The sequence below is a fragment of the Lathyrus oleraceus genome, chromosome 5 (genome assembly GCF_024323335.1).
Source record: "Lathyrus oleraceus cultivar Zhongwan6 chromosome 5, CAAS_Psat_ZW6_1.0, whole genome shotgun sequence".
NCBI lineage: Eukaryota > Viridiplantae > Streptophyta > Magnoliopsida > Fabales > Fabaceae > Lathyrus > Lathyrus oleraceus.
In genome coordinates this window covers 316,480,065-316,491,720 of record NC_066583.1, presented here as the reverse complement: position 1 = coordinate 316,491,720, position 11,656 = coordinate 316,480,065, and the positions used below count along the sequence as shown (strand labels likewise).

The 11,656-nt window shown below is 36.3% G+C and overlaps 1 non-coding gene across 1 annotated transcript; it reads left to right on the top strand.

Annotated features, from left to right (window-relative positions):
* The first annotated feature begins 4,025 nt into the window (after positions 1-4,025).
* LOC127089524 (small nucleolar RNA R71) lies at positions 4,026-4,132 on the top strand. The gene has a single exon (XR_007791107.1). It is a non-coding gene; the product is annotated as a small nucleolar RNA R71 (small nucleolar RNA).
* The last annotated feature ends 7,524 nt before the right edge of the window (positions 4,133-11,656 follow it).

Genomic DNA, 11,656 nt, shown 5'->3' with positions numbered 1-11,656 from the left:
GAAGATATTGTTTTTAAACATCTTGATGACTACTCTTGTGTCGTTAGTGGGTGAGGCTATAGCTTCTATCCATTTGGACACATAGTCGACGACTACCAAAATATACTTATTTCCCATCGAAGATGGAAAAGATCCCATGAAATCAATACCCCAAACATCAAATAATTCCACTTCTTGGATGTTCTTCAAAGGGATTTCATCGCGTCTTGAGATGTTTCCAGTGCGCTGACACCGGTCACATTGGACAATATAAGTATGGACATCACGCCATAATGTTGGCCAATAAAGACCATCTTGAAGGATCTTAGCGTATATCTTGGATGTGCTTGAATGTCCATCATAGGGGGGAGAGTGGTAGTGTTATATGATATTTCTAACTTCTTCTTCCGGGACGCAACGTCGAAAGATGTTATTTGTTCCTCTTTTAAAAAGGAGTGGTTCGTCCCAACAGAAATGTCTTACATCTTTAAAGAACTTCTTCTTTTGTTGATAATTGAGGTCAGGTGGTATGATATCAGCGGCTAGATAATTCACAAAATCAGCGTACCATGGTACTTGCTAATCTCTGAAATTGTTCCAAAGTTGTCTCTATTAGGTCCAAGGGGAACGGTATCTAACTTAGCTATCATTCTGTCATAGGTGAAATCATCATTTATAGGTAAATGGTCTGGCTTCAAATGCTCTAGTCTGGAAAGATGGTCAGCTACTACGTTTTCTGTTCCTTTTTTGTCTCGGATATCTAAGTCGAACTCTTGTAGCAAAAGGATCCATCTGAGTAACCTAGGTTTCACATCCTTTTTGCTTAGAAGGTAATGGATAGCTGCATGGTCTGTATAGACTATAATCTTAGATCCGACAAGATAAAACCTAAATTTATCAATTGCAAAAACTACAGCTAGGAGTTCCTTCTCTGTTGTCGTATAATTAAGTTGAGCAACATCTAAGGTTCTACTAGCGTAATATATCACATGTAATTTCTCATTTTCTCTTTGTCCTAAAACAGCTCCTACAACAAAATAGCTAGTATCACACATTATTTCAAAAGGTTGAGTCCAATCCGGAGTTTGTAAAATGGGTGCTGAAATTAGCGCTTGTTTTAAATGATTAAGGCTTCGATACATTTTTCATCAAAAATGAATTCAACGTCTTTCATCAGAAGGTCGGTCAGGGGTTTTATTATTTTAGAGAAATCTTTGATAAAGTGTCGGTAAAAACTGGCGTGTCCAAGAAAACTTCGGACTTCTCTAACAGTCTTAGGAGGGTTAAGGTTTTCTATCACTTCTATATTTGCTTTGTCGACCTCAATGCCTATCTCATATATTATACGTCCTAACATTATGCCTTCTTTAACCATAAAGTGGCACTTCTCCCAGTTTAATACAAGGTTAACATCTACGCATATTTCTAGGATTTTCTCAAGATTAATGAGGCAATTCTCAAAGTCAAACCCACATACCGAGAAATCATCCATGAACACTTCCATAATTCTGTCGAGATAATCTGCGAAGATCGACATCATACAACATTGGAAAGTAGCTGGCGCATTGCAGAGTCCAAACGACATTCGTCTGTAAGCAAATGTTCCGTAAGGACAGGTGAAGGTCGTTTTCTCTTTATCCTCGGGGTGTATGGGTATTTGGAAAAATCCAGAATATCCATCCAGATGACAAAATTAAGAGTGTCTGGCAAGACGCTCAAGCATTTGATCTATGAATGGAAGGGGGAAATGGTCTTTCCTAGTTGCCTTATTGAGTTTCCTGTAGTCTATGCACATCCGCCATCCGCCTTCTATACGTTTATCCACATGCTCGCCCTTCTCGTTCTGCACGACAGTGATGCCTCCCTTTTTAGATACCACATGTACAAGACTTACCCATTTACTATCGGAGATCTGATAGATTATACCAGCTTCTAGTAGTTTAATGACTTCCTTCTTTACCACCTCGCTCATTATAGGGTTGATTCTTCTCTGATGTTCTTTGGAAGGTTTTGAATCCTCCTCTAGCGAGATCCTATGCATACACACGGATGAGCTTATACCTTTTAAGTCAGAGATGTTGTATCCTAAGGCAGAGGGGTATCTTCGTAAAACATTCAAGAGTTGGTTTGTCTCGTCTTGGTTTAAGGTGGCACTAACTATTACTGGGTGGTTCATTTCTTTATCCAAAAACCCGTATCTTAGGTTCTTGGGCAATTCCTTAAGTTCTTGAGCTGGTTTTTGAGAGTTTGGTGAAAGGTCTGGAGTAAGGGCCAAACATTCGTTAGTGTGAGGTTCCGTTTCCTTTAGCTCGTCATCCTTTTCATTCGGGTTTGAAAATGGTTCGATCTTAGGTTCTTCTTGATCAAATTCCCTTATGCATTCTTCTATGATATCAATCGTGTAACATGCGTCTCCTATGATTTGTGCCATTAGGAATTTTGAAAGAATAAACTCTATCTTTTCATCTCCTACTTCGAAAGTTAATTTTCCTCTTTTAACATCTATTATAACTCCGGCTGTTGATAAAAATGGTCTACCTAAAAGGATGGGAATATCGTCGTCTTCCTTGATATCCATGACCACAAAGTCTGTCGGGATATAAAGTTGACCGATCCTAACGGGGATGTCTTCTAATATGCCTACAGGATACTTAACAGATCTATCGGCTAATTGGAGGGACATCTTAGTCGGTTGTAATTCTCCTAAGTTTAACCTTTTACACACAGCTAAGGGCATTAAACTCACACTAGCGCCTAAGTCTAGGAAAGCTTTGTCGATCACATGACTCCCTAGAATGCAAGGTATAGAAAAACTCCCAGGGTCTTTCTCCTTCTTAGCAAGTTTATTCTCAGAAATAAAGTTGCATTCCAAGGGTTTGGGATCGTCAAGCCTACGCTTGTTGGTTAAGATGTCTTTGAGAAATTTGGCGTAAGATGGAATTTGGGTGATGGCTTCGGTGAAAGGAATCTCTACATGAAGCTTCTCTATTACTTTTATAAACTTTTGGTATTGGTTATTAATTTTGGTTTGTTTAAGTCTTTGCGGATATGGAATTGGTGGTTTATACGGGGGTGGTGGTTTGTAAGTTTTATCCTTGGCTTCTCCTTCTTGGTTGGTTTGTTTTTCGGGTTCCACTGGTTCCTCTTCTTGGCTGGTAGGTATATTTTCTTTAGAAGATTTGGACTCGCTCATTGCTGGGTTATGAGGCCCTTCGTAAGCGGTCCCACTTTGTAATGCGATAGCGTTAGCTTTCCCTCGAGGGTTGAGTTGAGGTTGTCTAGGGAATTGTCCTCCAGGTGTAGTTTGTGGGGCTTGGTTTTGTGCTACCGAAGAGATTTGGGTTTCAAGCATCTTATTGTGAGTAATTATTTGATCAACCTTAGTCCCTAATTGCGTTATCAGTTTGTTTACGTGAATGTTCTGGTTTAGGAATTCTTTATTTTGCTCAGTCTGACCTGATATAAAGTTCTCCATGATCTTCTCAAGGTTAGGCTTCTGGGGCACAACTTGCATAGGTTGATTTGGTTTTTGGGCTTGAAAACCTTGTGGTTTTTGAGGTGCATAATTTTGGATAGGGTTCTGGTTTTTATAGGAAAAATTCGGGTGATTCCTCCATCCAGGGTTGTAAGTGTTTGAAAATGGGTTACCTTGGGAGTAATTCACTTGGTCGGTGTTCAGGTCGTTCAAAAGGTTACATTCCGCCGATTCGTGTCCTTTAGATCCACAAAGTTCACACTCTGTGTGGACTACCGCTGCGGTGTTAGAGTTTGTAGAAATATGTTCGACCTTAAGGGCTAAAGCGTCCATTTTCGCTTGCATCATGTCCATAGAACTTATCTCATGTATTCCACCTTGGATCTCCTTTTTCTCTACTGATGCTCGTTCAGTTCCCCATTGGTAATGGTTTTGGGCCATATCCTCAATTAGGTCACAAGCTTTAGGGTAAGGTTTGTTCATCAGCGCGCCACCAGCGATAGTGTCAATGCTCATCTTTGTGTTATAATGGAGTCCATTGTAGAAGGTATGAACGATCAACCATTGTTCTAGGCCATGGTGTGGACAAACTCTTAACAACTATTTCTATCTCTCCCAAGCTTCAAAAAGTGACTCTCCTTGGTTTTAAGTAAATCTAGTTATTTGGTTTCGAAGAACAACAGTCTTACTAGGGGGAAAATATCTAGAAAGGAATACTCTCCTAAGGTCTTCCCAGGTAGTTATTGAGTTAGCTGGAAGTGAATCTAACCACGAACGTGCTCTATCCCTGAGGGAGAAAGGAAATAACCTTAAACGAATCGCATCAGGTGAAGCACCATTGGATTTAAAGGTGTCGGCCAGTTGGATAAAGACTTTTAAATGTTGATTTAGGTTCTCAGTAGTGAGACCCGCGAATTGGTTCTGTTTCACTAGTTGCAGTAAAGATGGTTTTAGTTCGAAATTGTTGGCAGGAATGAGGGGGTTTACTATACTAGAACTAGGTTCCTCGTCAGAGGCTTAGGAAAATTCCTTAAGAGGTCTCCGCTCGCGATTCTCGGCCATAGCTTTCTTAATTCGGATGAGTAAGAGGCGTGTACGAGTGTAACGTTCGGGTTCCGCTAAAGGATCTACTAAATTTCTGGTACTACGGGTTCTTCGCATTTACCGGCTAATAATGCCTTAGTCTAGATGGTGTAACAACAGGGTATGAAATTTGACGAAGTTGGTCCCCGACAACGGCGTCAAAAACTTGATCGTTGTATTCGCAAGTGCATGAATCGCGTCAGAGTAATATAAAAGAATATCGATCCCACAGAGACCAAATCGCCAATCTATCCATTACTATTGTTACGATGTTTATCTAAGGCGGTACAAATGAGATATTGATGTCACAAAATAACAGTAAATAAAGAAAATGAAAAATACAGTGCAGATAAAGACAAGCTTGAATGTATTTCACGTCAGTTAAACGATGCTTCGATTGTCTAAATAGAATTACTCATGGGGAAATATTTTCTACTCTTGAAAAGAATCCATTTAGCAGGAACTGTCCCTTTCGCATATTCAGAACCGAGTTTATCCTTAAATGAAGGCCTTTTATTGTCACTTATAAAAGGTGCGCAGAACGCTAAAGTAGTAAACCTATTTTTAAGAAATAAGACTCGTAAGCTTAGTTGAAAAGTTATTTTGATTCGGAAAGTTTACCCAAGGAGTTTCCTGATTTTAAATCTATCAACGCGTCCGAAAACAGTTTCAAAAATTATTTTTCCTTAAAGTGATAAAAATTCCTAGTTAACTAAGCCAGGGTGCTTTCTCACTCCTTGAGTAGTTAAATCTAACCGAGTTTCTTTCAGAAAACTCAAATTAAAAATCAAAACAGCCCTTAAAGCATTTCTACATATGCAATATGTGAAACGTCTCTTTAACCGCGATCCTTACATTCTAACCTTTGAAAGATTTAGCCAGACATGGTAATACAAACAAACACAACGATATTGATCATGATGAAAAATTGTTTAGAATGTAAGGCGTAAAGAACAAGTAAAGCGTGTAAAATAATTAAAACGAGCAATAAAGATAATGGCGAGAAATTAAATAAAGTAAAGACAATGACAGGAATTAAATAAAGTAAAGCATGACAAGAAATTAAACAAAGTAAAGCATAGCAAGGAATTAAATAAAGTAAAGCATGACAAGTAAAATAAAAAGGCGATTAAATTAGAACCTGCTCCAAACGGAGGCTTTAAATCTGGTACAAGGAAATAAATAAACCTTTGACTTTGAAAATAAAGACGACATCAAAATCAAAGTGCTCCAACTCAATCTCACTAAGGTACGATAACCCCTCGATGTGACGGATTACCGCTTTTACAAATGATAATATAATCTTAGTATTGTAAACTAAGTTGGATGATTTGGAAATGAAATAGAACGACCTATTTATAGAGGAACTCAGCAACATGCAAAGACCAGGATGCCCTTCAACTTCTCTTTAGTGGAAACGTGAAATGCAAAGGTGGCGCCCACCACCCCTCTATGGCGCCCGCCATGTGAGTAAATAGGGAAGTTCATGGGATTATGGCAGTTTCCTCCTGGTTTAGGGCTTATGTGTCATGGCTTCTCCTATAGCGGCCACCATGTAGAACGTCATGAGTACAATTTTTGTCGAAAACCCTAATTTCATGGTCTTTTTGCTTCGTTTCTTCTAAAAAGGTCTTGAAAGAGATAAATACCTGAAAACAACACAAAAGAAAGCATAACACAAGCAAAATGATAATAAAGACCTAAAAAACATGTGAAATCTGAGTCAAATACACGGTGTGATTCAGTGTGACCAGAGGGCGACCGAGACGATTGAAGGGAGACATTGGTGTGAATGATGCGTCGAGGAAAGGTTGGAAAGATTGTTGTGGTGTTTGGTAGAGATAGGGTTGTTGAAGGTTTCAGTTTTTTGATGTATGGGCTTCTTGGCTATGGTAGGAGGAGGGACGGTTGGTGTTAAATGATCGTTGAATGTTTTGGCTAAGGCGGATTTGGTAGGTTGATATGTTGGGTATGAAGCGATGTTGGGTATCTGGTTGATGATCTATTTGTTGGTGGTGGTAGGGGGTATGCTCTTGGTATTGTGGTTGGGTGTGTGACATGTTAGGGTTGTATGTTTGTGTGTTTGTGGAATGGAAAGTTTGACGGATAGGGGGTTGTGTGTAGCCGGTCTGACAATGTTGTTAGGGGTTAGATGTTGAGGCGTCTGGTGTGTAAGTTGTCTGGCATGGGTCGTATAGGTACATATCCTCGACAATGAACTCAAAATAACCAATCTGTACCAAGCCATATAAGTACGACTTGGTTTTTCTTCAGTTGGCATCACAACGTCAGTTAAGACATGGTCATGGCGGTTCTTCCATTTATGACACTCAGATCCAGCGAAGCTTTGCCATGGGTTGAAGTTCCATTGGTCGTTAACTTTGCGTAGATGACATTCTCCTAGGTTTGCTGAGGGATCTAGGATGTGTTGAATCATACCGAACTGCAATTTCACACGATCACTGTTGTGCATCTCCACAGTGGTGAATCTTATGATCAGTGTGCATGCAGTCCATACGGCTGCGTCTTCTTCGTTGATTTCATGGTCATGATCCAAATTTAGGTATGAACGCCAAATGAACTGAAATGTGAACGTATGTTAGATTATAAACTTGGTAGAAGAAATTAATAAATTATTACGAAATAATTAGGTTATTATCCATACATCTGTCGGTCGAAGGTGATCCAAGAGATTGTGATACTGGGTAATACAGTGTTTAGGACATCTGTTATAACTCATACCACGTGCTGACCATCTGTACCATAAAGGTAAAAATATTAGTTAGAGATAATAATCGGCAAAGTAAGTAAATATATAGCATTTTAAACAACTTACTTTTGTGCATACGGGAATGTGAAAGGGTTATTGTTGACGGGCGCTAGGGACGATAGTCTTGACCAACCCCATGCTTGGAGCAAAACAGCACATCCAGAAAAGGTAGATGTGTCTTTGTGTGATTTTTACACAAAGAGCTATAAAGATAGGCCAGACAAGCGGATCCCTAATTGTAACTTCCTATTCTATCTACATGTCTTAGTAAAGGTAAATACATAACATGCATACTAGAACCACTACCTTCGGGAAATAAAAAATAACCAATTAAAAGCATAATGTAACACCTAGTTTTTATTATTCGAGCCTCTTTAGTAGAATGCTCATCTAAATGTAAGTTGTTATAGTATGCCTTAAGGCGTGAAAGGAGTATACCTTGACCTCTTGAGTTATCATCTAACAAATCAGCATCCAAGAGGTCCATGCAAATTGAATTCGCATAGTTGGTTTTACCATTTACAACTTTACCTTCGATAGGCAATCCTAATAGCATGTAGACGTCTTCTAACGTCACAGTACACTCACCGATTGGAAACCAAAAAGTGTGTGTCTTGGGACACCATCTTTCACATAACGCAAGAATGAATTTATTATCCACCGACCAAGACATTATTTTGCTTATATGTCCAAAATCGGCGAGTTCGACATACTGTTGAATCATCGGGTCCATGTGTACATATTCGTGGACCTGAGTACAAAACCTTGAAACATCCTATAAAATAAACAATGAAACACGTTACTAAGTTGATATGTTATTAAAAGGTATTCTAGACAAATAACAAAAGAATTAAACGCTTACATAAGTTGCTATGTTTGCAACTGTTCCTCTGTGCGATTCGTCCATTGTAAGGATAAACATCTTGTCGAAGATGAAAGAGGTTGGTGCAGATGAAAGAGGTTGTTGCATATGAAGGATTTGATATTGTTGAGGAAGTAGCGAGTGTTGGTGTGGGAGAAATATGAGAGTCTCTTGCCTATTTATAAGGTTTGACATGTAAAAGTGTGGAAGCTTGGAAAAATGTGATTGCATGTGCTAGCCAAATGAATTGGCGTCCATGTGCATTTGCTACATGCTAGCGTCAATCAAATTGGTGCCTCCCTAGGCTCATGCATGACACATCTAGACCTAGCCTGATGCATGCATGGCTCTGCATGCTTGATTACGAGGTCTGCATGCAAGATATGGTGTCGCCAATTGGACTGGCGCCCATGTGCAAGCATTGCAAGCAAGCGCCAATTGGATTGGAGTTAGGGCTTGCATATGTGACATGTGGCTCCCCTCTCTCTTGCATGTTTGACACATGAGCCTGAGTTGCTTGCATGTTTGACACATCACTTCGAACTTGCTTGCATGTTAGACACATCACTTACATAGTTTGGCACAACGACGAGATGCGTAGAAAGAAAAAAGGACGGCCAAACAACACGCATATTAGAACAGAAATGGATACGACTGATAAAATGATAAGACTATGTAGTATATGTCATCAACTAGGACATAATAAGAACAACTATTACAATCGAGGAGCAACATCTGCGCCATAATCTTTTTGTAACCTTGGATTTTAAATCTTCAATTTTTATGTATCATTAACTTTTTGTTACAACAAGGTTAACATCAAACATCACTACAACATAAGCAAACTTAAAACAAAATATTTCTAACTGATTACAACAATCAAACTGATGTCATCTCGTCCAAACATCATTTCCCTAGCATCCTTATTAGTTTTGATTCACACCCAACCAAATACATTATCGAGTCTCTCAATACTTCTAATTTTTTTCCCTTCTGGTATTTTTCCATCTAACTAACGAACCAGCTCCATCTTCAATTGATCGAAAGTAGTGATGTTCCAGAAAAGCATCAACATCTGAGGTTTGTCTCTAGAATAAATCACATTTCCATAGCAGCGACGATCACCAAATATGTTTGCAAAATGATGAAATGAGATGTGGAAAAATGATTCACACAACACCTCTATTTATAACAAAATAAATTGCACTTTACACTGAGGTGCTAGACCAATTAGCGTCTTCTCTCAAAAGTAACACATGGGCGCCAATTGGATTGGCTGCACCATGTGTCCTAGCCAATCCAATTGGCGCCTCCTCTCTAACTTTAGGAGCTGTCGTCAATTGATCTGACGCCTCCTCTTAAAAGTGAGATAATTTGAGATTTTTTTTGAAATCAGAGTTATTTTGAATTATATTTTTTTGAAAATTAGGGATATTTGGATAAAAAATTCACAATAAATATCCTAAAAGTACTTATAAAATCCTATCCTAAAAATACTTATAAAATCCTAGATTAATATATAGATATATTTGTCTACAAATCTATTGTCTAATGCTAGCATCCATTTTTCTTTTCCATGTTCAACTTTTAGTTTTTAAACAATTAATTTCCTTTTCATTTAAGAATGACCACACACTTATTGTCTTCTTATTCTCATTAATTAATTTGAAAAATATATTTTATAAACCCTCAATCACTTACTATAACCATTTATATATCTTAAGTCTTACAATAAATCGACTATAATAAATCGATTACTTCAAAGATACATTATTTATCAAAATTGATACCTTTAACTCCTATGTAAATTTAACATGTATTTCGTAAGCTGATATACAATAAAACTCGTATCATAAAAAATGTAATAAAACTGATAAAGAAATATAAAAAGTTGTATAATCCCCACAACCTATAAAAGTTAAATTTGAAATCACCAACTCATAAGAAAAACCATCCATATAAATGATTTAGTTTAAAGTTTTAAATAATAAATTTAAGGTTTTAGATGATAAAAATAATGATTATGAATCATTATATTGTATATCAAATTAATTTTTAATTGTCAGATCAACAAAGATCAGCTCCTAATTAGGAGTGTTCAAAACCGAACTGATTCAATAGAAAATCATTAATCAAACGAAATCAACCAAACTAAATTGAAAATCGCAAAAAAATCATTGGTTCAGATCTGTTTGGACCATACTTTAATAAAATCGCACGGTTTAGTTTAGCTTTGTGGTTTGTATTTTACAAATCGAACCAAATCAAACCACATTATATTAGTATATTAATATATTTTTAGAAATGACTCCGATCCCATAACTAAAAGAGGGACTTTCTAATATAAAATATGAATAATAGACGTGCTTGAAAACAAAGTGGTATATTTTCTAATCTTGTTCATTCTTTTTAGATCTTTTCATTTGTTTCTTAAGTATTATCCTCTTCGATTATGATGTTTAAAGAATTCTAATGGAACATACTTGAATATCATGATTTTAATGAAAGAGTTTAGTGTTGTTGTGACTGAGTTGTCTATTAGTAGAATGTACTTTTTTGCTTTTTGGGAGAATACGACAAGAAAAGATGTTTTTAACTAGGGTTAAACTCCTCACTATTGCAAAAAATCCTTCACAAAATAAAAATTCATGAGGGAAGAAATCCCATAATTAAATAGGGACTCACAAATAATTATCTAGGAGCTTCCCACGTAGCTAATTAGTTTGGGGCTAACCCCCTCGTAAATTGTCATGCATATATTTCCACTTAATGACATACAGGCGTATGAGCAGTTTAGTGGGACAGTCGTGTCAGTATTTTGCAAGGGGATAAGCCCTTAAAAAATACATCTATTTTTGACATTTGTGAGAGGATAAACCCCTAACTATTGTGTCAATTATTTGCATGGGGATAAGCCTTTAACCACTCATAGACATTCATAAATATTTTGTATTTGTTTTGTATTTGTGAGGGGATTAACCTCATACTAATGTTTATAATAATATATAAAAAATGTTTTAATTATATTATTATAAATATAATAAAATACCATCAATAAAATAACATTAGTATAATTATAATATTATTAATACCATTATATACAATTAATATTATTATATATTAATATAAAATACCATTAATATCATTATATATAAAATACCATTAGTACCATTATATATAATACCATTAATATAATTATAATTATAATAAAATACCATTAATTATACACTTATAAATATCTATTATTTTTTATTTTTTTTAAAAAGAGAGATAATTACATATTTAATTATACACTTACAAATATTTGTTAATGAAACATTTAATTAAATATATATTCTGAAGTATCTACACTTCAAATATATAACTAAACTAAAATATATTACTAAATAATTTATATAACATAATACTAAATAATACTAATTGTATATCACATAACACTTATGTTTCTAAAATAATTTGCAAGTGTTAATTATGTTTACTAAAATAA